The sequence below is a fragment of the Chionomys nivalis genome, chromosome 16 (assembly GCF_950005125.1).
Source record: "Chionomys nivalis chromosome 16, mChiNiv1.1, whole genome shotgun sequence".
Classification (NCBI taxonomy): domain Eukaryota; kingdom Metazoa; phylum Chordata; class Mammalia; order Rodentia; family Cricetidae; genus Chionomys; species Chionomys nivalis.
Genome location: NC_080101.1, coordinates 12,311,848 through 12,336,997, shown reverse-complemented (window position 1 = coordinate 12,336,997; position 25,150 = coordinate 12,311,848).

Below are 25,150 nucleotides of genomic sequence, written 5' to 3'. Positions count from 1 at the left end.
TATAATTTATTTTTATAAATGCTATGGCGATCTATCTTGCATGAAACCTTGAGTTTAATCAGTGTTTAATTCATGTCTTTGTAGGAATTAAAGGACCGGTTGATCATTGATGGATGCGTGTGTGTGTGTGTGTGTGTGTGTGTGCACTGTGTGCACTGTGTGCACTGTGTGCACATGGGTGGGTGGGTTGATGGGTACTTGGATCAGTAAATGGATTGATACATGGATGGATGGATTGGTGGATACATAAATGAAGTGAATACTTAGATGAGTGGATGGATGATTGGATGGATGGATGGATGGATGGATGGATGGATGGATGGATGGATGGATGGATGGGTCAATGGACAGATAGGTGAATGGGTGGATTCATGAATGGATGGCTGCATAGAAAACATATGAAGAGATGTTTTAAAATGCCTCCAGTGAAGTAAAATAAAATATAAGGTTTTTTCTTAAAGCTGGAACTTAAATAATACAATTACAAACTGTTATTTGCTACCAGAAATCTTTTGTTTTATTTTTGTTTAAATTTGTTAGCTAAAGTAATAAAAAATTAGTAGTGGACATAATCTTGCTGATAACTCATTAAATCAAATATGTGTGCATTAATAATTCAAAATATAATCTATCAAGTTATAATCTCTAAAGAAGCCAAAATTCTACAGTTGGAAAAAAGAAAGCATCTTCAACAAATGGTGCTGGCATTACTGGATGTTGACATGTAGAAGAAGGCAAATAGATCCATATCTATCACCATGCACAAAACTCAATTCCAAGTGAACCAAAGACCTCAACATAAATCCAGTAACACTCAACATGACAGAAGAAAAGTGTGGAATAGCCTTGATTGTGTTGGCACAAGAGACTGTTTCCTAAATATAATACCAGCAGCACTAAGATTAACAATAAATGGAACCTCCTGAAAATCTCATACCATAGAAAAATTAAAATATCAATTAAATAACTCAGTTACCTCTGCTGCTGAGCCTAAGGCTCAGGGAACATCAAGAAAGAGGGGACAGCCGGGCGGTGGTGGCACACGCCTTTAATCCCAGCACTCGGGAGGCAGAGGCAGGCGGATCTCTGTGAGTTCGAGACCAGCCTGGTCTACAAGAGCTAGTTCCAGGACAGGCTCCAAAACCACAGAGAAACCCTGTCTCGAAAAACCAAAAAAAAAAAAAAAAAGAAAAGAAAGAGGGGACAGAAAGATTGTAAGGGCAAGAAGACCAGGCTATCTGCTGCAAGGTTGTTTCTTCTATAACTGATAGGGAAGCTACGCCCATGAAATCTTGGCAATATGGTTTTAAATAATAAAAACACCAAGTAGCACATCAGTGTGGGTGGTAACTAATGGCTGTTGAGAGAAGGGGATGAATCCCCTGATATCTAATCCCAAGATGCCAGTTCTAAATACATGTAAGCAATATGAAATAAACAGGTTATATTTATAGAATTATGTGCATGCATTTATGTAATAATAAAAATTAATTATGTAATAATAAAAATAAGAGGCTGTATTTGAGAAGGAGTGAGGGACCTGGTAAGAGTTAGAGGGATGGAAATGATATAAATACAATACTCACAGGAAATTCCTTAAGAATAAATGTAAAAAGAAGAAAGCTGTATGTTGACTACTGTCATTTTGTTGTTTGATGTGGATCTGCCTTTCCTCAGGGGTTGTTGGCTCCTGGCCCAGGAAGGCAAAGGGAGCAGAAATGGTGAGCAGGGTTCAGAAGGCCATGACCATGGCAGAAAGAGCTTCTGGAAGTCAGCTTCAGAAAGACAGTTCATTTTATTGTTCCAGGGGTAAAGTATGTAAGCTTCTTATCATTATGGGCAGGAAGGACTGATTAGTCATGACACAGCACCCAATTATCATGCGTGCAGGAGAAAAGAATGAGATTTAGGTGCTGAATCATATAGCTGAATCATATAGAGTTTGCAGATAGCTCTGTGCAGGGTCATCCTCCAAATAAGGTCATAGAGGCAAGCTCCAATTAAGGTTAGACAAAGAAGAGGAAGCCCTCTAAAAGATAGAACTTTTCTTTCTCCTTCAACTATTGCAAATAGTTTTGCTGGGTTGGCATCTGTGGTCTTCCAGAACTTGGACTGTTATTCTGACAAGTTTGCCCTTATAATACTATTAGCAACTATGAATGAAAGGCACGGAAAAGAACCAGGTCAGCAGCATACATCAGGTCTTAAACAGGGTCATAGAAAAAAATTCCCCCAAACTGAGGAAAGACAAGAAGCACACAGAACACCAAGTAGACAGGACCAAAAAATAAACTCCTCATAGTATATTGTAGTTAAAACACTAAATATACACAACAAAGAAACAGTATTGAAAGCTGCAAGAGAAAAGTTGTTAACTCAATGGCAGCCTCAGTGATGCATGGTGTCTTATGTGGGATGAGACCTCTTAGGTGAAGTCTAAGAAATTCCCTAGTGTGGCTCTCATCTCAGTCTAGGCCTAGAAAAGCAGCATGGGACAAGGGGCCAGGCAGCCTCTCTGAAAAAAATGAGAGCGTGGCGCCTGGAAGAACCTGGCCTGGAGTGGGTCAGATTCAGCAAAAGGCACGAATTCCAGCTGAGCCCAGAGGGACAGCACAGGAGACTGTGAAAGGTGAGTGTTCTGGGCCACAAGTGGGAGGAGGGGAGGAGGATATGGTTCCTGCTAAATCCTGTGCCAAGAGGGGTGATGGACAGGGGCGCTGGTGACGGGTCCAGGTGAGGCTCCTGGATCACAGCGATCAACAGTGTGAGTGGATACAATTCGAGCTCCACTTGGGCCTTGGGTGGGGTGGTGATGTGAGGGCAAGGAACCGAGGCAGACTCAGCAAGAGAGTTCACAGCTGTGGCCTCACCTGGGACCAAAGAGCTGGCACAGAGGGCTAGGTGCCACAGGTTGTCTGGGTCAGACTAAGGAAGAGCACACCAAATTTGACATAAAAATGGGAAAGATGAAATCCAAGTGTGGAAGAGGTTTGCACCTGTAATCCCAATGCTTGTAAAGTAGAAGCAGGATGTGGACTATAATCTCATCCTTGTCTACGTGGTGAGTTTGAGGCCAACCTGGACTCCAGAAGACCCTATCTCAAAAAAGCAAAAGTTATGATAATGACAAAGTTAAAATAAACACAGAAAAGGAGTATATAAAAGCTTATTGCTACTAATATTTTAGTCAGAAAAGTATGAGTATGAAGCAACTGAATAAAAAACTAAACAAATTTTGGTATGGCCTCACTAAGGTGCTATATATATTATATAATATATAATAAATGTATATATTAGCATAAAATATGATTAATTAAATTACCAATATATCAATAGTTATAGTTCTACAGAATATGGAAATGTAAAATTCCATGACCAATACAAAGGTAAGACAGAGAAGCAGACTAAAATTTTTACTTATAGTAATGTTTTAATTATGAAACTATCTCTGTGCAGCAATTTGCTCCAGAATCTATCCTGGAAGAAGCTCCTTAAGCTCGAAGGTAAATAATTAGAAATAGATTCGGGAAGTCCCTGAAATTTACTAGATTCACAGACCCCTCCCTGCCAGAGCAAACAAGAAAAGCTGAGACTTCTCACAGAAAGTGAAGCTGGGGGCAAAGAAGACATGGAGAAGCCGACCTGCAATTTAGACCAACTGAGGCACATGAAACTAACGCTCTCCATCCTGTTGGCCTGCCTGCAGGCTGTGCAATGTGCCCAGGTTCCCAGGCTTGTCACCCACGCCGGGTGGGCATTGGTGATGCAATTGTCTGAGTCAGTTCTGCTCCTTTGGGTACCCATCTACTCTTTTAGATACCTGTCTACTCCTTTAGGTACCCATCTACTCCTTTAGATACCCATCTACTCCTTTAGATACCCATCTACTCCTTTAGATACCCGTCTACTCCTTAGATACCCGTCTACTCCTCTAGATACCCGTCTACTCCTCTAGATACCCGTCTACTCCTTTAGATACCTGTCTACTCCTTTAGATACCCATCTACTCCTTTAGATACCCGTCTACTCCTTTAGATACCCGTCTACTCTTTTAGGTACCCGTCTACTCCTTTAGATACCCGTCTACTCTTTTAGGTACCCGTCTACTCCTTTAGATACCCGTCTACTCCTTTAGATACCCGTCTACTCCTTTAGATACCCGTCTACTCCTTAGATACCCGTCTACTCCTTTAGATACCCGTCTACTCCTTAGATACCCGTCTACTCCTTAGATACCCGTCTACTCCTTTAGATACCCGTCTACTCCTTTAGACACCCATCTACTCCTTTAGATACCCGTCTACTCCTTTAGGTACCCGCTCATCCATAGTCCTGTAAGTAACTCAATAAAACTCACTAGTTCACCAAGCTGCACTTCTATGGTGTCTGTACTGTAGTCTGTCACAGGCTTCCTATCTGGGGAGAGTAGATGTGGATTGGATCTCCCCAGGAAAGGTTTTGTCAGACAACATGGCGGCTATGAGGAAAAGAACAAAAGAAAAAAAAAAAACACTTAAAGGTGGCCACACTGAAAATATAGCGGTGCTTCCATGTTTTGATTTTGCTCGTCATTTGAGCAGTAAATTAGTTTTCTTTCTTTTTTACATTTCTGTCCAAAATAGTTTTGAGACAATCAATGCCTCTGTGTAGACTTACTTGTCTTGGAACTCAGTGTAGGCCAGGCTGGCTTCTAACTACAGAATCCCACTTTGCCTCCTGAGTACTGGGATTAAAGGATGCACCCCTATGCTTGATGGCATACGTTTTCTGATTAGCAATTCACCCTGGAGGTCTCTCTCTCTCTCTCTCTCTCTCTCTCTCTCTCTCTGTCTCTCTCTGTGTCTCTCTGTCTGTCTCTGTCTCTGTCTCTCTCCCTCTCTCACTCTCTCTCTCTCACACACACACTCAGATACACACACTACTTAATGTCCTAAAGCTAGTGACAACTCAGCCAGGTGGAAAACCTGCCATGCCTTTTTTTTAATGGTCAAATAAACGAAATATACCTCCAGTCATAAGTTAAGGAAGCACTGTCATTTGTTATTGAAAGCATTTGCTTTTCTTGCTTAAGGCACATCTTTGGTGTTCTGTAAACAAATTGTTTCCTTTAATAGTTGGATATTCACGTATTCACTGTTTTAGAACAGAAATAGAATAAAAGGCATTGCTCTGTAATTACACTTTGGCCTCTTCCTTCCTGTTGACCTCCCACCTTCCACACCTCCACTGGCATCTTGACTAAAGTATCCCAGAGTGTCCACAGTTCACTTGACCCGCCTATGTCATACTCAAAGCCCTGTGATCCGAGTTTCTGTGAGGCCAAGGTAAAAATGTTCAATCCACACCCTAGGATAAAGGTCAAGCTTTCTTAACTCAGACCACAGAAAGGGGTGGAGAGGCTGTCACTCCAGCCAGCCCCCCAGCTGACACTTCTGCCACTGTATTCGTGTGCAGGATATGAAGCTGTCTTCATTGCTCGGACAGTTCTCAGGACACCACCACTTACGCTTATTTTCTCAATCCATCTTTAAATGGAGGTTTTAAAGGTCAGAGATAAAAGTCCTCAAAATCAGGTAATTACAAAATTATCCATCAATACAGAAAGGTGACTGGAAGTGGCAGAAGAGGGCGGCGGGACTCAGCTGCTGTTCTCGGCAGCACAAACTTGACTCTCCCTGAAATTTTGTATCAGAATCATGAGGGATTAGGTAAACTTCTCTTGTAGGTTTTGTCTGCTGGGTATTTTCTTTCCGCATCACCTCATCTGTTGGAATTTATCATGTTTTCAAAAAGATCTTGTCTAAACAAATATTATCCTGAAGACTGCTTCCTTTGAGGACAAATATTTCAATGGATTCTTTGCCGTACATTTTCTTGATATCCTACCTAGTTAAATCTAGATGAAATGAACAATTTAAAGAGACCCATAACCTCTAGTGAAATAGAACTGGCAACTACCCAGGATAGCCAAAACAATCCTGTACAATAAAGGAACTTTTGGAAGTATCACAATCCCTGACTTCAAACTCTACTACAGAGCTACGGTACTGAAAACAGCCTGGTATTAGCATAAAAACAGACAGGAGGTCAAATGGAACCAAATTGAAGACCCCAATATTAATCCACACACCTATGAACACCTGATTTTTGACAAAGAAGTAAAAAATATCAAATAGAAAAAAAGAAAGCACATTTAACAAATGGTGCTGGCATAACTGGATATCAACATGTAGAAGAATGAAAATAGATCCATATCTATCACCAAGCACAAAACTCAAATCCAAGTGGATCAAAGACTTCAACATAAGACTGAACCACACTGAACCTCATAGAAGAGAAAGTGGGAAGTACACTTGAATGCACTGGCACAGGAGACCACTTTCTAAATATAACCCCAGTAGCACAGACACTGAGAGAAACAATTAATAAATGGGACCTCCTGAAACTGATAAGCTTCTGTAAAGAAAAGGACCCTTTCCTTCCTGACTTGCCTTTTGGTCATGATGTTTTGTCACGGCAACAGAAACACTAAGACAATCACACACTACTCAGCAAATAAAAGAGAATTAACTATTCACATATGCACAACATGAACAAATCTCAAAGTAGTTTTTCCCAAAGAAAGGAACTACATACAAATAGATAATACATTTTGTGTGGTCACAATTGATTTTTTAAAAAAATCTAGATATCACAAACTGCAATGACTGAGTAGGTAGTGGTTGTCTGTGGGCAGAGAGTGTCTGAATGGGAGAGAAGGGTGTGGGATGGGCATTACAAGGGAGTGGGAAAATGTTTCCTGCCCTGAATGGGGGCGGTGCGGTATGTGCCAACACGACAACTCCTATCAGACTACACTCTTTAAATATGTTTAGTTCATTGCATGTAATTACGCCTCAGTGAGACAGTTTCTGTTTTTACTAAAACAGAAACAAAACACAAAGCTCTCCAGAAGTTGCCCGCCCACTCAGAATAAAATTCAATATTCTTTGATTGGTTTGTAACACATTGAAAAAAAAATCTTGTTTTCAAGGCTTCTTGCCCACACTTTCTCTTTGCATATATTAGCTTTCTGTTCTTCACTAGAATAACTGGGATTTGACCAGAAAGAGCATCTCATTCAACTTAAAGTGACTTTTCCCAGCATCCTTACTTTGACTTTGGTTTGGGTTCGTGCACGTGTGTGCATATGTGCACTTACTTGTGAGGCTGTTCATGTGCATGGTGAATTCCTGGCGGCCAGAGAACAACTTCAGGAGTCAGTCAGTCTTCTGCCTGGCCTGTGAGCTTCCAGATCTCCCTTATCTCTGTATCCCAGGTGCTGCAATTGGGATTATGGACTCACACCACTGAGCCAGCTTTTCTGTGTGGGTTCTGGGAATCTGAATCCAATTCCTCATTCCCTTGTGACTGAGCTATCACATACACATCCCTATTTTTACATCATTACACTTGGATGTGGCATTGAAACATTGTCTTGAAAAACTAAATAAATAAATAAATAAACTGAAGCTTCCAAATTCTGCTGCTTCCTGGGTCTGGAACATGGCCGCTTGGTTCAATTATATCTTCACTAGCTTTCTATCCTCCACAGTTTAAGACCAGCTGTCCTGAAACTGGATCTGAAGACCAGGTTGGCCTCAAACTCAGAGATCCACCAGACTCTGCCTTCCAAATGCTGGAACACCCCTCTCTGGAGCCATTTTCTTTCAAACCACCACAGTAGGTGACCTTAACAAGTTTTAAATAGGATGCAGTGGATTTTTATGGGTGTATCTCATATAGAAAAGTATAAATACGCACACAAAGATAACATGCCAACTATAAGACAATAGTTATTTCAAGAGAGGAGATAACTAAGAAGAGGGTAGTTTATCTGTATGCATTAAATTATAATTTAAAAAATTGAATAAAATACAGCTTAAATGTTACCTTTATTAAGTATGTATGTTAGGTACAACTGTGTATATATTATTTTTTGTATTTCCTACACATAAAATATTTTGTGACTTTAATAAATGATTAGAAAATTGGAACTTTGTATATAAAATACCCTTCCATGGAGAAAACTTTGAAGACGAGAAGTCATATGACGATACTCAATTCTAGAGAAAATTAAGCATGTAGAGTAATAGAACTTTAAGGTTCCAATATGTATGATCTCTTGCCACCTTACTTCCTCTGACTCTAACATGAAAATCTGATCGTCTCTTTCTCCTGCTGCACATCTTCAAAACTTTCTGTGTCCTATGTAAAAAACTCCAAATTCTTTTTTCAATAGTAAGGCTCTTTACACATTTGTTACTCTCCTTTCTTTTGTTATCCATTTTCAACCCAGGAAAATGCTATAGACACACTGAGTCTTAATAACCCTCACTTGTCTTTCTCCTTGATGACTTCATGTTTGAGACCATGCAGTTGCTTTTTCCGAGCCTGTCCTTGCCCTGTCTCTAGGCTACAGCTTGAATCTTGAACATCCCCCAAAGGCCCAATTGTTGAAGGTGCTATGTTTAGCCCATGGTGCTACTGGGAAGTGGTGGAACCTTTAATGGGGAATAGAAGAAGGTTGGATCATTGTGTCATACTCTTGAAGGGTATCTTGCTACCCTAGCCTGCTTTCCTTTCTTTGCTTCCTGAGCACCATTGAGTAAGTAGTCTTCTTTACCACATGGTCATCCATAATGTCCTGCTTTACTACATGCTGAAGAGCAGAAGGTCAAGTGACCCTGGACTAAAATTCCAAAACTGTGAGCTGAGAGAAACCTTTCTTTTTTTATAAGTCAACATAGTTTATTATAGGTATTTTATTGTAAGATATATAAAAATATTATAAATATAAAATGTTATTATAAATTACATATAAAGCTACCATGCTACATTCAAGCAAATCAGTGAAATCTGCCATAATCCTAACCACCTGAGCTCCCCATCCCCTCTTTCCTATCAATGCTGCAGTGTCTGATAACCAACCAGGCTGAATCAAGAAGATTTGCCTACTAGATTTTGGTTCCCCTGGATCTATCAGAGACCTGGTACATTATAAACTGTCTATCTGCAAAATAATAGATGAATAAAGACACCCCCGTTTCTACATGAAGTAATTTACTCTATGATTATTGTCTCAGAATTCTTTTTATTAATTAAATGTATTCACTTATTTTACATCCCAGGCATGTTTCCTGTCCCTCTTCTCCTCCCCCCACCACCACCTCTCCTCTTTCCTGATCCAAATTCCTCCCATTTCTGTTCAGAAAGGGCCAGGCCTCCCATGGGTATCAACAAAGCATTATATATCAAATTGAGGTAGGACTAAGCTCCTCCCTTGTTTAAAGACTGGGCAAGGCAATTTAGTGTGAGGAGTAGGTTTCCAAAAGCCAGCCAAAGCCTAAGGACTGTCTTTGCTCTTGTTGCTACTAGTGGGAGAATTATTTTTAATCATTATTTTTATTACAAGTATTCTTGAATAAATTTTATTAAATGTATATAATGTACTCTGGTTACTGTCACTCCCCAACCTCCCGTGTTCTTCTATCTCTCTCCCACTCCTGAAGCCACTCCCTACACATTTCTTTCTCATATCCATATCTCTTTGTTTGGTCTTGTGACCTGCTGAACTGAGTGGGGCCATCTGTGTGAAGCTCCTCCTGTCTCATCTATGCTCCAGGGTTTGGATGGGATACAAAGATAGAGGATCGCCTTAGCTTTTCAGCAAACGTGTGTATGAGTGTGCATATGTTGAGTGTGTATGAGTATATGTGAGGGTGTGGGCAAGTATCTGTGTGTGTGAATGTATATGTGTGAGTGTATGTGTGAGCAAATGAGTGTGTGGGGAGGTGTCTGTGTATGTGAATGTGTGTATGAGTGTGTGTGTGTGTGTGTGTGTGTGTGTGTGTAGTTAGTGAGACTTGCCTTTGGAAATAAGCCTACTGAGTTGTTCTGCTTCTGTGACACATGGGTATTATTTCAGTAACTAATTTTAAGTCAACTGCTACATGCCATAAATCACAAGGTCTTCTGGGCTCTGGAATTCGTGAGATTCACAGTACTGTGTCTGAAAGTGTAAACTTTTTTTTGAATGATTAAGAAGTTTTCTAGACATATTGACTGTTTTCCATATCCCTGGGCTCTAGAACAGGAAATGTATTATTTTTATTCCCCTTATGTCCCTGCATTAGTTTCAAGAACTCACTGTACATTTAATGAAAAACTGTTAATTATGTGAATAAGGACAGTGTTTTTCCTCTCAACTGGATCAAGTAATGAATGTAATTAAGAATGGTACAGAGATCTGCCTCTTAGAAGGACATTCACAGGCTGTTTTCAGTTTAATGAGTTACAAGTCTGTTCCATGAAGTCAGAGTATTACAGAACCACCAAACTGAATTTTGGATGGGTTTGAAACTTAATCATTTGAGATATGCTTCATGAGGCTTGGTTTCCTGAGCTTATTAGTTATGAGCTTCTAGTGCACATGTAATTACTAGGAATTATAACTTGGCAATGGCACTGGCACTGATTTTTTTTTAAATTTATTACCATGAAACTATGACAGAAATCCTCATACATATTCACGTTTCCTGAACATACATCTTGGTAGTGTGTGTACCGTATGTGCTCTGTGGAATTACATCTTGGTAGTGTGTATACTGTATGTTCTCCGCAGGGCTATTGTTGGTTAGGTTCCATATTCATGACTTCACTTGACAAGTAAAGCATTGTCTATATTTTATGGGTAGAAAACATAAAGCAAGGATAGAGGGTTTACAGAACGTGCTCAAGTTCAATTACAGACACAGAAGAACCAGGATTTGAACTCATGACTTGTGTCACAACTACACCTCATGATTTCTAGGCATTGCTGTACCAAGAGGATCATTAGGTGAAACTCTGCCTTGCTTCATCACTGTACTTACCACAGCTCACAATGCTGTAGTCAGCAAGTATTAAGTGCTGAAGACTGCGCTACTGAATACATGAAGGATAAAAAACAATTGTAAAATAAAGATATATGACAATATGGAAATTTGGAATGTAGCTATGATGAGTATTGGTCCAAAACCTAGCCTGCACAAACAACAGAGCTAAGTACAAACAGTAAAGGAATGTCTGAGAGCCACAGCAGTCTTTGGTCCCCACTATCAGTTCTGTCTTCACCTCATCTTCCCTTATACCCCTCCAACAAGAAGAAACCCCAAAACAAGGCCCAGAGAAGATGTCAGCACAATACTGATAAGATCACCAGAGAAGATGTAGCATAGTACTGATGAGGTCACCAGAGGAGAAGTCAGCACAGTACTGATGAGGTCACCAGAGAAGTCAGTGCAGTACTGATGAGGTCACCAGAGAAGTCAGCACAGTACTGATGAGGTCACCAGAGAAGTCAGCATAGTACTGATGAGGTCAGACTTTGGTACCAGTACCCCTTCTGGTCCAACCCAAATCCTTCCTTTTGGTGAAAGAATCTAATCTAACATGCATTTCGGTTTTCCCTTGTTAAACATGAGTAATGGAAGCTTACCATCCAGCTATGGAAAATAATACAGGAGATACCATGGCGGCCTCACATCACAGTTAAACCTCGGGATGCATCACTCACCATCTCACTCACTCTGTCTGCTGTAAAAACAGGACTTCCTGATGTGATAAGACCATGCCACCACTGCCACGCACTGCAAAGTCACCCCTTTCTATACATCACTAAATTCTTGAAAATAAAGCAAAAATAGTTCTCTCCTCACTTCTGAACCTAACCTCTCTAACAAGGAAAGTTCTGGCTATATAGGTGGTATCCACTGACAGAAACAACAGGGATAAACCAAAAGTAAATATCCTCTTTTCTTTTCATTCTAGGCATTTTCCTTCGTACGTGTAGGATATGCATAATAAGGAGAGTTTTTTGCATTTGACATTAGAAACACATGAGTGGTAAAGGCTACTATTAATCAAAAATAAATAAATGCTGCTTCCAAAAAGGCCAAAGACATACTCATCCTCATTCCTCTCGCTAACTAAGCTACAATGCCAGCACACTACTCACAGACAGAGGACTAAAGCCTGAGAGAAGGCAGACAGGCAAGAAGCTCGGAGATTGGAGAAGTGACCGACAACATGTTGTGTTTTTACCTCACATATCCAGGCTAAATACTAAAGAAGCAGGCAGACCAAAAATATCAATGGTCTACCAAAGAATGTCCCACGCAACATCTGCTCTCTCAGACTAGAAGAGTCAGCACAGAAAAGAGAAAACATTTAAAAAAAAAAAAAAAACTATGTTATTAACCATTTTACTCCATGAGAACACTACAAAAAACAGCTCCAGCCATGCCTGCAACCCCCCAACAAAGTTCAAGGGGAGACTTAGACCCAAGCCAGGCTGTGGGGAAACATGAGCCTCACTCCCTTGTCCCTTGGCAATAGAGACAAGCACGTTGAGAATTGTGTCTTCCACCCCTGCATGCCTCCCTAAGCCACTGTCAGTGAAAACACACAGGCAGCTGACAATCAGGCAACATAGCCCATGCGCTATAGAGTCCACGGAGGCCCAGTGAGAGTCAGCATTAGCACAGTCAGTGATGAAATGTCAGGAATAATATGGTACTCAATCCTCTCATGAGGATATCAAAAAGGATCTAGTGAGGAGCGAGCTCCAGCCCCACCCCACAAGAGGTCCTTCTCTCTAGATGTCAGCAGAATCATGATCGAGAACCTGGAAGGACTCCCACAATGCAGTAACAGGCCAGTGCCCCAGTAATGGGAACAAGGCCTCAGCGGAACTTCCTCAACTCAGGGTGACACCCAACCCAAATTCAGAATTCACATGAATCCCTTATATCAGGAACTTTAAATTTCTTAAATTGAAAAAAAAAAAAAGAAAAGACAATCAAGTGAAGTCAGGAATAGAATGCAGTAAGAGACAAGAATTGAAAGCAATCATTTTTAAGTGTTTTCTTAAGCATACATCAAGCATATGGAATAACGGGGTTTGTTGTGACATTTCCTTATTTTGATCATATTCACCCTCTCTTGTCCCTCTCCCACTGATCTTCTTTCCAATTACTCTGCTTTTGTGCCTGCTTGGGGTTTGCGTTGTCTGGTTTTGTTGGTTTGCTTGCTTTTGATGTCCTATGAGACTTAACAAGGTTGTGCACCGAACGCTGGCTAAAGGATAATCTTCAGGGGTAGTGTCACCATGCAAGGAAACGCCTCCCTCCCCCTCTCTCCCAGTAATCATTAACTGTAGACTTTCTCCAGGACGGGCAGGGACTCCTGAAGCCCTCCCCATAGCTACCATCAACTACCGATAAATCCTCAAGGAGAAATGGGTCATTGTGAGCGTTACAGCTCCCAAGGGAGAGGTATCTGGGCTTGCTCTTCCCCTACAATGAGTACTCCACCTTCATGGCCTGATCTAGTGGGGGTAATGGCACTGTTATCTCCAGAACATGGTGTTCCACGACACTCTACTCCTTCCTCAGCTCCTATATTCTTTCTCTCCTTCATCCAACATGTTTCTAAGCCTTGGGTGATAGCGGGGACCTAGGAACATCTCATTTGGTCTCAGCACTCTCTGGATACTGCTGCTCACTGCAAAAATCAAGTTTCTTTGACCAAAGCCGAGAGCAGCGCTGGTCCATGTGCATGAACATCATTATTCAGAAGGCAATTTGACAGGCACATCGTGTCCATCTGGCAAAACAGCAGCGGCAGCAAAGCAAGGCTTTCTCTTTAGCTGAGCAGTAGCAATGGTGTAAACACATCTTCCCACAGTAAGAAACCAAGACTCTTTATGAAAATGAATGATGGTAATATACTTTGCAAATATAAGTATCTATTCATTCACCTATATGTATGATAGATGCAAATATACATGGTAAGCCAGGCGTGGCTGATTATGCCTGTAAACCCACACTTGGGAGATTGAGGTCACAAGTTCAAGGTCATCCCATGCTAGTGATTTCCAGATCAGCCTGGGCTTCAGAATGATAAAACAACACTCTTTTGCACCATTCAATGAAGTATATGTGGGACTGCCCTCCGTCTGCTATGAATATGTTTTATTATCTTTGGTTAATAAAGAAGGTGCTTTGGCCTATGGCAAGGCAGAACAGAGCTAGGTGGGGGAAACTAAACTAAATGCAGGGAGAAAGAAAGTGGAGTCGGGGAGATGTAAAGTAGTTGCCAAAGAAGAAAGATGCCAGAACCTTACTGGTATGCCACAGCCTCATGGTGATATATAGATTAAGAGAAATGGGTTAATTTAAGATGTAAGATGTAATTGGAAATGCGCCTGCGCTTTCGACCAAACAGTGCTGTGATTAATATAGTTTCTTGTGAACATTTGGCTCTGGGCAGCAGGAAAATGAATGTGCAGACTCCATTTACAATTTAAGGGCAAGTAGTGATTTGAGAGAATACTGCAATAAAAGGTACAATCTTTTTCTTTATTGAAAGTTCTAAAGTGTTTTCTCCTGGAAAAAAGAGAGACTATCTTAAGACTCGAGTAAAATAAATGAGACATACAAGATCCAGGGTACAGACTTATAAGAAAGGGGTAGGGAGTTCTTGTCTTGTAATCCCAGCACTCAAATGGAAAAAGGAGGGTCAGAAGTTCAAGGTCATCCTTGGTTCAAAGTCACACTCAGCTACGTGTAGAGTCCATAGCCAGCCTATACTACATGAAACCTTGTCTCAAAAAATAGTAGTAAAGTAAAATAAAAATAATTAATTTCAAGACAGAAAAGCTGCTTTGGTGGAGCTCTCTGCACGATGCACAGAAAGCCCCAGAGATGTGGCATGTGAGTCTTTACCCACGAAATGGTGGCTCCCTGGTGCTACAGTCACTTTGAGTCATCCGTGCTCTTAAATGTAAGCCAGATACACTCACTGGTTCAATAAGCTGGACGTGAATAGAATTGTCCTTTTGGCCTGTTGTCAGCACCTTATCTGGGGTGAATACACATCTAGTCTTGTCACTATAATCTGAAAAAGCAAGCAACATAAAAGAGAAAGGGTTTTCTTTGTATCCTTTAAAGAAAAAAACTTTTCACACACTCACATATGTGCAACATACACACGTACACACACATGTGCATGCACACACAGTCACACACATGCACACACATGAATGCACACATCGCACTCTCACATATATACACACATGTACACACAGAGATGTGCATGCACACACACATGCATGCACACACACACTCACACGCATGCACACACACACACACACACACACTTCTGATAAAGGTTTTGAGATAGGCTGCTCTAATGGTTTCCGAGTTGGTAAAGAGGTGATGGAGAAGGGGCAGTAGGCAGAGTGTCTCAGAGAAAGGTTGATGTAAGTGGCCATGATAAAACTTAGTAGGTGGCAAAGGTCCAGAGCATAAGGACTTTCAGAATCTCCAGCCCTTAAAGAGAGGATGGTCTTGGACTTTCCAGATCACCCTCTGCTTTGTAGTAGGCTTGCATTCTGTGTGCCTTACTGCTTGTATTTCCTTACCCTTCACAAAAGTCTTTCTTTAATGGAAAAAAAATGATCAAGACCAATTTGCGATGTACAAATATTCTTGGATGTGTGACCTTCAACCTAGTGAGTGTGAGCCTTTGTCTGAGTACTAAAGTTTGCGAGCAGTTCTACACAAACTGTTTTCCAAAGACAGCACCCCGTCTAATTTAAGCCATTTTTCCACCCAACCTGCTATGTGGGAATCTCTTGTCTAGCCTCCCCCAGGCCCATGTCAGGAGTACTGGGAGGAAGGAACCAGCTCATGCCAGGGCCCCTCTGCCTCATTTAGGCTTATGAATTAAGGAATACTCATTGTCCTTTAGGTTAATAATACCACTGCAGCCGTGTGTCTGGCTGTGACCCCACCCAACACGTTGCCTCGCCAGTCCTCCTTAGGTACTGACCTGGGCTCTGCTGCCCAGGACACACAGAGCATATAGTCCACATCCTCTTCTTCCACCTCTCTTTAGCCCAAAAGAATCACTCAAGTCCAGAAAAGACAACTCCTTCGTGCTTCTACCAAGGCATTTCCTCTATTCTTCGGCTTCCTCTGGAATATTTACATCAAGAGCTGAAGATTTGGAAAGCTCTATTCCAGATTTCCCACAGGAGTTCCCTCAGGTAATAGGTTTAGCTTCAATCTAAAGAAAAGAAATAAATAAGTGGGAGAAAAGTGATATGCAATATGGTATATAAAACTTTGCCTTTCTAGTAGGAAAATTCCTTCTAACACAGGTCTTCTCTCCAAACAAAGGACCTTGAGTCTTACATTCAACATAACCTTGTATTTATTTAAAAGACTGATCTATTGTTCATCTAAGAGTCTTTTAACTTAATCTTACAAAAAAATGATTCATCTAGGCAAGGCATGTTAGCACACAACTTCACCTCTGGCATTCGGGAGGGAGAAACAGACGGATCTCTGTGAATTTAAGGCCAGTCTTGTGGTCCATAGCATGGCCAGGACAGCCAGAGTTACTTACATAGGGAAAAACCTGACTCAAAAGTAGAATCTGTAAATTAGAATTTTCATTTGAAAGGCATTTATCATGATGAGTTAGTACTGATCACACAGTTTTCCGCCACCCAGGACAATCTCAGAGTTTTTCATCCTATGCATTTCAAGTCCAAGTGGTCCTTAGATCCCAGTTAGCCATGAGGAACAGCTGAGCTTCTCCCTGACAAAAATCTGACTTTCCAATTCACTTATTGGAAATGTTCTATCCCCAGCTAAGTTTTCAAGACTTTCCCATTAGCAGCCAAGTGTTAGTGCCTTTTAGGTCACTGCAGACCCCAAGGTCCATTTTATTTGAAATTTGTGCTATAAAACTATCTCACAAAAAAGAAAATCATTTATGCCCTTTAATTATGTTCAAACTGAAAGTGAGTAGTATTTATTGGCTTTGTATATTTTAGAAAATAAAGCTCATTTTTTGGGAGACAGGACTGCAGGTAGCCTAGGCTGGCCTCAGACCCTCACAGGGGTCACCTTGAAGACGTGAACCTCTCTGCTTCCCGGGTGCTGGTGTTGTAGCACAAACCACAGGGAATGGTGAACTTTCTGCTCACATAGACGAAAATGAAGGTACTATATTTTTAAAGACAGGATTTTTTTATGAACTGCATAATTCCAGGAAGAAATAATCTTGATGAAACAAGCTTTGTTCCTACAAGAGAAATTGTAAAGAACATTTATAAAACCATAAATTCCTCTTTCAGGGGTATAAATAGTCAGAGCAGCAGTCACATATGGCCAAATAAATAAAACTGGCCTAAGGGTATAAGAAATGAGCCTGTGTTTAATCACAGAAAAGCCAGGTAGTTAACTGAGACACTGCAGTGCCTAGACTTTGGGAGGTATTCCTTGCCTTGCCCCAGAAAGGATTTAATGATCCTAAAAAGAACATAAAATCCAGCCAGACAGCACAAATCATAGCAGGAGACAAAAAGACAGAGCAAAGCTTACTTCCAGACTCAGCGTGGCCAGGAACCATGGAATCATGTCCTCAGAACAACTGACAGTGCGCGTCACCTTCCTCAGCTCTAGCTTCCTCTCTGTCGTGTGAGGTGGAAGGGAAATTTACAGAGACCCTTACAGCGATAGAAATCCAGAGACGGCTCCAAAACCACAGAGAAACCCTATCTCAAAAAAAAAAAAAGAAAGAAAGAAATCCAGAGACAGTGCAGTCACCAAGACGAAGAAAAACCTGGTATTCTTCTTCTGGCCTCATGGCCTTTCTAACTTCTGTTTTAACCTCGGGTCCCCTCTCTTCTTCCTCCCTTCCCCCACCCCAGGCTGACATCACAATTCATAACCACTGGAGAGGAACTAGAGGAGAGCAACAGAGAAGCAGGTAGTGCAGAAGCCAGTTAGTAGTCATCGGTGTGCATTTGAAACACCAGCTGCACAGACCCCTACTTAGCAGGATAAGCAAAGCATGCCAAAGGATTAACAGCAAGATAAAACACCAGAATCACGCAACTGCTACATTGTTGCAGATTCAGGTTTATCAAACAAACAGAACTTCTTAAAACGAAGTCTATTGATACATTTAAATGTGTTAAAACTTTCTTCTATAGTCTTAGAAAATGAAATGCTCATCTTAGCATTAAGGCTTTGTTACAGGTGCAGTCATGTATTCTTATCACACTTAGTAAGAGATTTATGCTAACTCTGGGGAAGGAATGCAGATGTTGACACGATTCAATAACAAATTAGACACCTGTCTACATCACATGATCCCCACTATAAACAGAGGCAAGACAGAGTTAAATTTTTTTCTTACTTTTCCCCATTAATGTATATTCCCCGAAAAGGTGGAAAGGGAACTAGAGACAATTTTATCTGTTTGTGGAAGCAGCAACCAGCCAGAAAAAAATATCCCCACTGTTGCCATAGTGAACATAAATGATAGAGCCATTCTACCAGAAATCTCCTTCACCGGGCAATTGAAGTTCCCTAGTGACAATAAGCTGAGAAAAAACTATATCAGCTGGGCGAAGAGGACATTCCTCGTCTCAGACACAGCAAGACGGGGAGACAAGTGAATGTTTCAAGTTGGTTGTGTCTCTGGTCACAGGAGGGGTGGACACATGCTTAGAACCTAATGTTATAGATGAGATCACCTCTGTAGCTGTGAAATCTTCTTAAGGCAAAGTGATGAGAAGAGAAGTTAGTGCAGTTTTGCTTCCTCTTATCAAGTGGTGTTACCTCAGGAAGTGCAGGTCAGGTATTTAATATACTCAAGTTATTGTGGCAAACTGATTTATAGATAAGCAGGCAGAAACTGTGGTTCAGGAGGTCATGTGGACCGTGTCCACCACAGGCCTCCCAAAAAACATGGGGTTTCTCTGCACTCATGTTGATGCTGTGTGACTCCTACCTCCTGGACCAGCAATAATGGGTGACTGAAGATAAGAATGGGAGATAACCCATCACACAGTAGGGCCATCACATAGACCTGGTGACTGAGGATAAGAATGGAAAACAACCTGTCACACAGTAGGGCAATCACATAGACCTGGTGACTGAGGATAAGAATGAGAGACAACCTGTCACACAGTAGGGCAGTCACACAGATCTTCATCACACAGTAGGGCAGTCACACGGACCTGGTCACTCTTGTGGTCATTCTCAGGAAACATATTACAGAGGCAGTTGCACACACCTAACTAAAACAGTCCGCTGAGGTTGTGATGCCTTCAACTGTCTTACCTCAGAGCGGTTGCGCTCCTGTTCATGAGGTTTATTATCTTTGAAAGAAAAACAAACTACTATCTGAAATGTCTTACTTCCTTAAGTGAAGTAAATACAAGTTATTGCTTAGCCTTATCTTCATGTTTCCTAACTTAAAATTCTTAACTGTTTGAGAGGCAACCAAATCATTACGTGAAGAGAATTTAGGTTGAGATCAAGAAATGTGAACTTCAATTTTAAGACTGGTATTTAAATGAGAGTGAACGGGAGAGAGGCTTTTTGCCAGCCTGCGCTTCTGTTTCCAATATACAAAGTAACAGCTTTGGGCTTGATCACAACACATGCTTCCCAGACCTGGAATCCGTGGTTCCCTCCTGAGACATTAACTTGAATTCACTTAGAAGAGAGAAAGGCCACAGATGTTGTCGTTTGAATGCAACTCCCAAGAAGTATCTGTCAGTGACTTAATCCCAGCGTCCTGGTGTTTGAAGACTTGAATCTAAGGGCCCCCTTCCATGAACAGATATATGCTGGTTACAAAAGAAGCTGCAGGAACTGTCTCACCCCTGAGATGCCTGCCTCAGTTAAGACACAGCAGAAAGACCTTCACCGGATGTCAGAGCCTTGATTCCAGAGCCATCAGCCTCTCCAACTGAGGAAGCATGTGCTTTGCTTTAGACGCGACCTGTCTGGGAAATGATGGCTGTGGACCCAGACCTGCCTGAGACTTCTGACTCTCCTGCAGAACGTACCCCTCACTTGAGGTACTTCTGTCTTCCTTTCTTCCATAGACTTGGGAGAATGCTGTGAGTATTATTTAAATAGTTGTAAAAAGAACTGTACAGGATGGTTAGCACCTGCCAATAGCTATCACCTGGAAAAGGTAGAAAAAGAAAAGAGATGCAAGGGTGTGACAGAAGTGAGTGTCTGAAAGCCGGAGAGCAGAAGGGAAGTGGGACACAGGCCGCAGAACCTGGATGAAGTGGGGAGAAGATGAGAGAACCGCTGCATGCAAACTGGCAACCTTCTCTTCCGTCACCAGCTCCCTGCAGACCAGCTCTGTCTTCATTAGCTCGGGTCTGAGAAGCAGACGTTCAATAGATCACTTACTTAAGGATTTAGTTAAAACATGTTTTAATCAAAATAATTTTAATCCTAAAACAAAAGGTGCTTTAGGCTGGAGAGATGGCTTGGTGCTTGAGAACACTGACTGCTCTTCCAGAGGTCCTGGTTTGGATTCCCAGCACCCACGTGGTGCCTGACAATAGTAACTCCAGTTCTGGGGAACTTGACACCCTCTTCTGGCAGGTGCAGGCTCACGGTACATGGTTGTCATGCAGGCAAAACACATAATAATAATATTTTTTTTAAAAAGAACATTTACTGTTTTTGGAGAAGACCCAGGTTTGGTCCCCAGCACAGATCGGGTGGCTCATTGCTGTGGTTAACTGGAGATGCAGGTGTCTTCTTCCCTCCTCTGGTCCCCAAGGGCACTTGCACTCATGTGCATATACCTACACAAATAGAATCTTCATGTGAAAAGCCATTGTAGACACTCTGGAAACATGAAGTCATGAATGCTGCTGGGTTTCAAGTTCCTGGTGCTGGGGATCTCCCAGAAAGTGACCTTCAGAAGGTCTGTTGTGAAGTCATCTGAAACATTGGTTTAGATATAGAAGCTTGGTTTGAGGTACAGCATAGTGTTAGTGAGAATGTGTTTACTGTGCATGAGACCCCGGGCCTAAAACTTAGAACAACAATGAAAAACAAAAATGCAGACTCTTAGGCTCCACCCAGACTTCCTAATACTGCATGGCCTGTGTGTATGACACCATGGGGACTCCTGAAAGACAAGGGTAACAAGGATCTAATGGCCACACTAAAATCTCTAACAGAGCTGCCATTCTGTCTCCAGCACCATGCTTAGGACAGCAAGCAAGGGTGCCTTCCAGTCACCTTCACATTCTACTTTAAGTGTGCAATGTCACCAACACATTATCTGTTTACTCAAGAGAACACTATTTCAGATCTTTAAGCCGGATTTATCCTCTCCTCCCAAATTAGCAGATGTAATCATTTACAACTAGTTAGTTACAAAAAGAAGTACTTCATCATAGGGAACATAGGGAAAAAACTCGAAAATTACCATGCCTGGGATTTACATAATGCTGCTGACTTCACAGATCGTGTGGGGTTTGCAGAAAACTGCATGTGGAATTTTCTCAGGAAACTAGAAGAAATTCTCAAAAGGTCACAGCCCACATTGCTGCCTTCCGCTTGACAGAAGTCACAGCTGGAAATAGGAGTAATCAGCCTCAGAGAAGAGGGCGGCAGCACCGACTTTCAAAGACTGTGGCAGGGAAAGCTGATTCCAGAGGAAGCCACAGCACCCGCCAGGCAGGAGGCAGAAAGGCAGCTCCTTGGCGGAAACGGACTTGAAATTGCAAGTTTTTTTTATCATATGCTCTTCCTTCAGCCACACGAACTCCATTACCTGCCATCAGGAATGGTGTCTTCTAAAGTCGTCGATCCCATGACCTTCAGAGAGGCTCAGGTCTCTCTGAGAGAAAATGAAAAGCTTGTTCTGAAAAACCCACAGAAGACGGCTTAAAACTATGTAAAGCAGGCTTAGGGAACAACACATTGAAATGTGGACCTAAGCATCCTTATACAGGTAACTGGGGCACAGTGACCAGCAAAGCATCAGTTTCAAAGTCTGTATCCGCAAACGCTCATGCAACCGTGGGTCACAGGACACGGACAGCCACTTCCCACTCCATGTCATCTTTGTCATCCTCTCTTAAGGTTTAAGATTAAAATCCTACTCAAAGCAAGTCTTTCAAATTCATAAGTGCCCAAACTTCAAACACGTTTGTCTTTTCTTTTTTTTTTTAAAGAATAAACCGCCTGACTTTTGGTACATCATTAGGAATCCTAGTAAATCACGGTAAGTCTACTCATCCATTATGCAGCTGCAGACTTTAATTCAAAGGAAAATTTATTTATTTACTTATTTATTTATTTATTTATTTTTTTTTTTGGTTTTTTGAGACAGGGTTTCTCTGTAGCTTTGGAGCCTGTCCTGGAACTAGCTCTGTAGACCAGGCTGGTCTCGAACTCACAGAGATCCGCCTGCCTCTGCCTCCCAAGTGCTGGGATTAAAGGCGTGCGCCACCACCGCCCGGCTATTTATTTATTTATTTAGGTTTTTATTTATTTATTTAGGTTTTTAGAGACAGGGTTTCTCTGTGTAGGCCTGGCTGTCCTGGAACTCACCCTGTAGACCCAGTTGACTTCAAACTCACAGAGATCCACTTGCCTCTGCCTCCTGAGTTCTGAGATTAAGGATGTGCACCACCACCACCACCAGGCCATAAATTTTAAGTTTTAAATACAAAAAAAGATAATAATAATAACTTTAAATTGACTCTCAATAACCCACTAATAACCCATTTAGACAATGACTAAGAAAGTCAGAGATAATTTTCTAAATATTAACTTTGATACTTAGGGTTATTTTAAATTAAAGAATACAATTTATAAAACTACTTAAAATATGTTTTAATTCCTTTATCTGCTAGTTAGAAGAAAATGGAAATTAAGAGCAATCAAAAGGAACTTTTCCACGGATTATAAACGTTAGGGATTATAAACAGCTGAGTCACCATCAGTGTGCTTGTGTCACATTAAGGAAAGAAACAAAAGCACATTGCCCCTTGGGGTCATTTAACAAGGCATGCATCTAGACACACTCTCTACTTCATTCCCCTTGTGTTTCCCTCTCTCTGTCTGTCTTTTGCATGAGTGTAAATCTGTGTCTACCCGAAGAAGGCTGTTTTGTGAATTTGCCTGTCCATGTGTCTGTGTCTCTCTCTGTGTGTCACTGTGTCTTTTGTGTGTTCTGTGTATACCTCACTGTGTGTGTGTGTGTCCTGTCCCTAACAAAGTCTTCTCTGTGTCTTTATTGAACATGATAAAAAGGGGAAGGAATGGGACACTTACAGAAATCTTTAACAGACTTTTACCGTACACTTGGACATGGCCTCTTATACTGTATATACTCTTTATACTGTGTATACTGATATATATACTGTATATACTGATATTGGTAGCTCCTTCAGGAGGTTCAGTTTCCAGGGTTGTATGACAGCACATAGGGGTCAAAGGCTTCACCTCTTCCCTTCCAATCTGGAAAATTCTTGGGGAGTTCATGGTGAAAAAGAAAGGGTAGAAAAACCTCAGCTTTAGAAACATGGAATTGAGGACCAGATGGCATTGCACATTGATGAATAACTCTAGCCAAATGTCACAAATAGTCTGGGCCTTTTCTTACAGTTAATATTTTCTTCAGCTGATACTCAAGGGTTTACCAGAGAGTAGTAGTTAACTAATATATGTCCCTTCAATTAAGGTGCCATTTCTTTGACAAGGTATCACTGTGTAGCTTGGGTTGGCCTTAAACTCACGACTTCAGTCTCCTAGGTTGCAGTGTATATCACCACACTTGCCAACACATATGTCTTTCAAGAAAATAATAAGTCACTGGGTCACAAACTGAACCCCAATGGGTCTTAGTTTCTTTCACAAGCTGAGCCCACGTTTGAGCTTGAACTCTGGGCAAGGACATGGGACCCTGTCCAGAAGCTAAGACATTCTCCATACCTTGTTTGGGAAGTTCTCCAAACTCCTACTTTCTGGAACACTCATCTCTTTTTTCTTGGTCAAATTATATTCACCCTTCCAGTTCCAAAGATATCGCCGCCTGATCTCCTGCCTCTTCCGATGTATGTCCACTTCCACTCTCATTCGCTCCACTCTCCCTAAATCTCCGCAAACACACAGTGCTCAGAAGATTTGGTCATGTGTCCCTGTTTAACAGCCTATCTTTCCCTTAAAAGACAAGCTTTCTTAGGAGAGCATTCCCAGCATATGTTGAACCCAGTCAATAAATACCAATCGGTTGTCAAGAAGACAAAGGCAACCCAAAGGGGAAAGCCTAGTGAGTGAAATGCAGAGGGCAGAGAAGCTCTTGTGACTCTGAACAGCACCCGGGATACACAGAGGAGGACAACTGGAGACGTGAAAAGGGTGATGAATGGAAATCATGACCAGAAAGCACACGACCATGACGCGAGGGTCCAGATAGGGAACAATCAGCCTGTTCCCAGCTTAAGCACAAACCCTTTGTTTGCTATAACTCACTCAATCCTTTGAGAAACTCAGGAAAGTAAATGTAATGAGAATGCCATTTTTGTAGATTGATGTAGGAATTCCTACCGCCAGTAGCCTTTAAGTTACCCGCCCACTTGGCCATGGCCTCTTATAGTGTATATACTCTTATACTGTATATACTGTCTTATACTGTATATCCGGCCTCTGTTCCGGCTGTGGGATTCGGTTGCTGTTCCCTGTTCCAGTAGAGGATTGTGATCTGTGAGTCTACCCCTAAATAAATAACCCTCTATTATTCTCAGTTCTGAGCTAATGTGGGATTTCTTTTAAGCGTCCTTCTTCAGTAGATGAGTACATTAAGACCCAGAGAGCAATCAGACTGTGAGAGAAGGAAGAGCTAAGAAATCTCAGAGCCACAATTCAACCCCAAGTATTCCAGCCCCTGGGTCTCTGGTCATTACTAAACAGGAAGGGAAGCAAGAAAGCTGTAAGTGGCCAGGTTTTGTGGCAAACTCTGGTTAGTGGTAGAATTTAAAACTCAGTTAAAGATTTTTCAGACAAGTACAGAGAATAAATACAGCTTGCTTTTACTTTTTGTCTCACAAGTAGAGAAGTTTGGAGAAACATGCATGTCTATGTGAACCAAACTGTAGACACAGCACATTACATACATGGAACACTGATACATTCATTCAGAGTCAATACACACCACATATATATCCAAGCACACACTAACAATATGCCCCACACAACAAACATATACATACCTC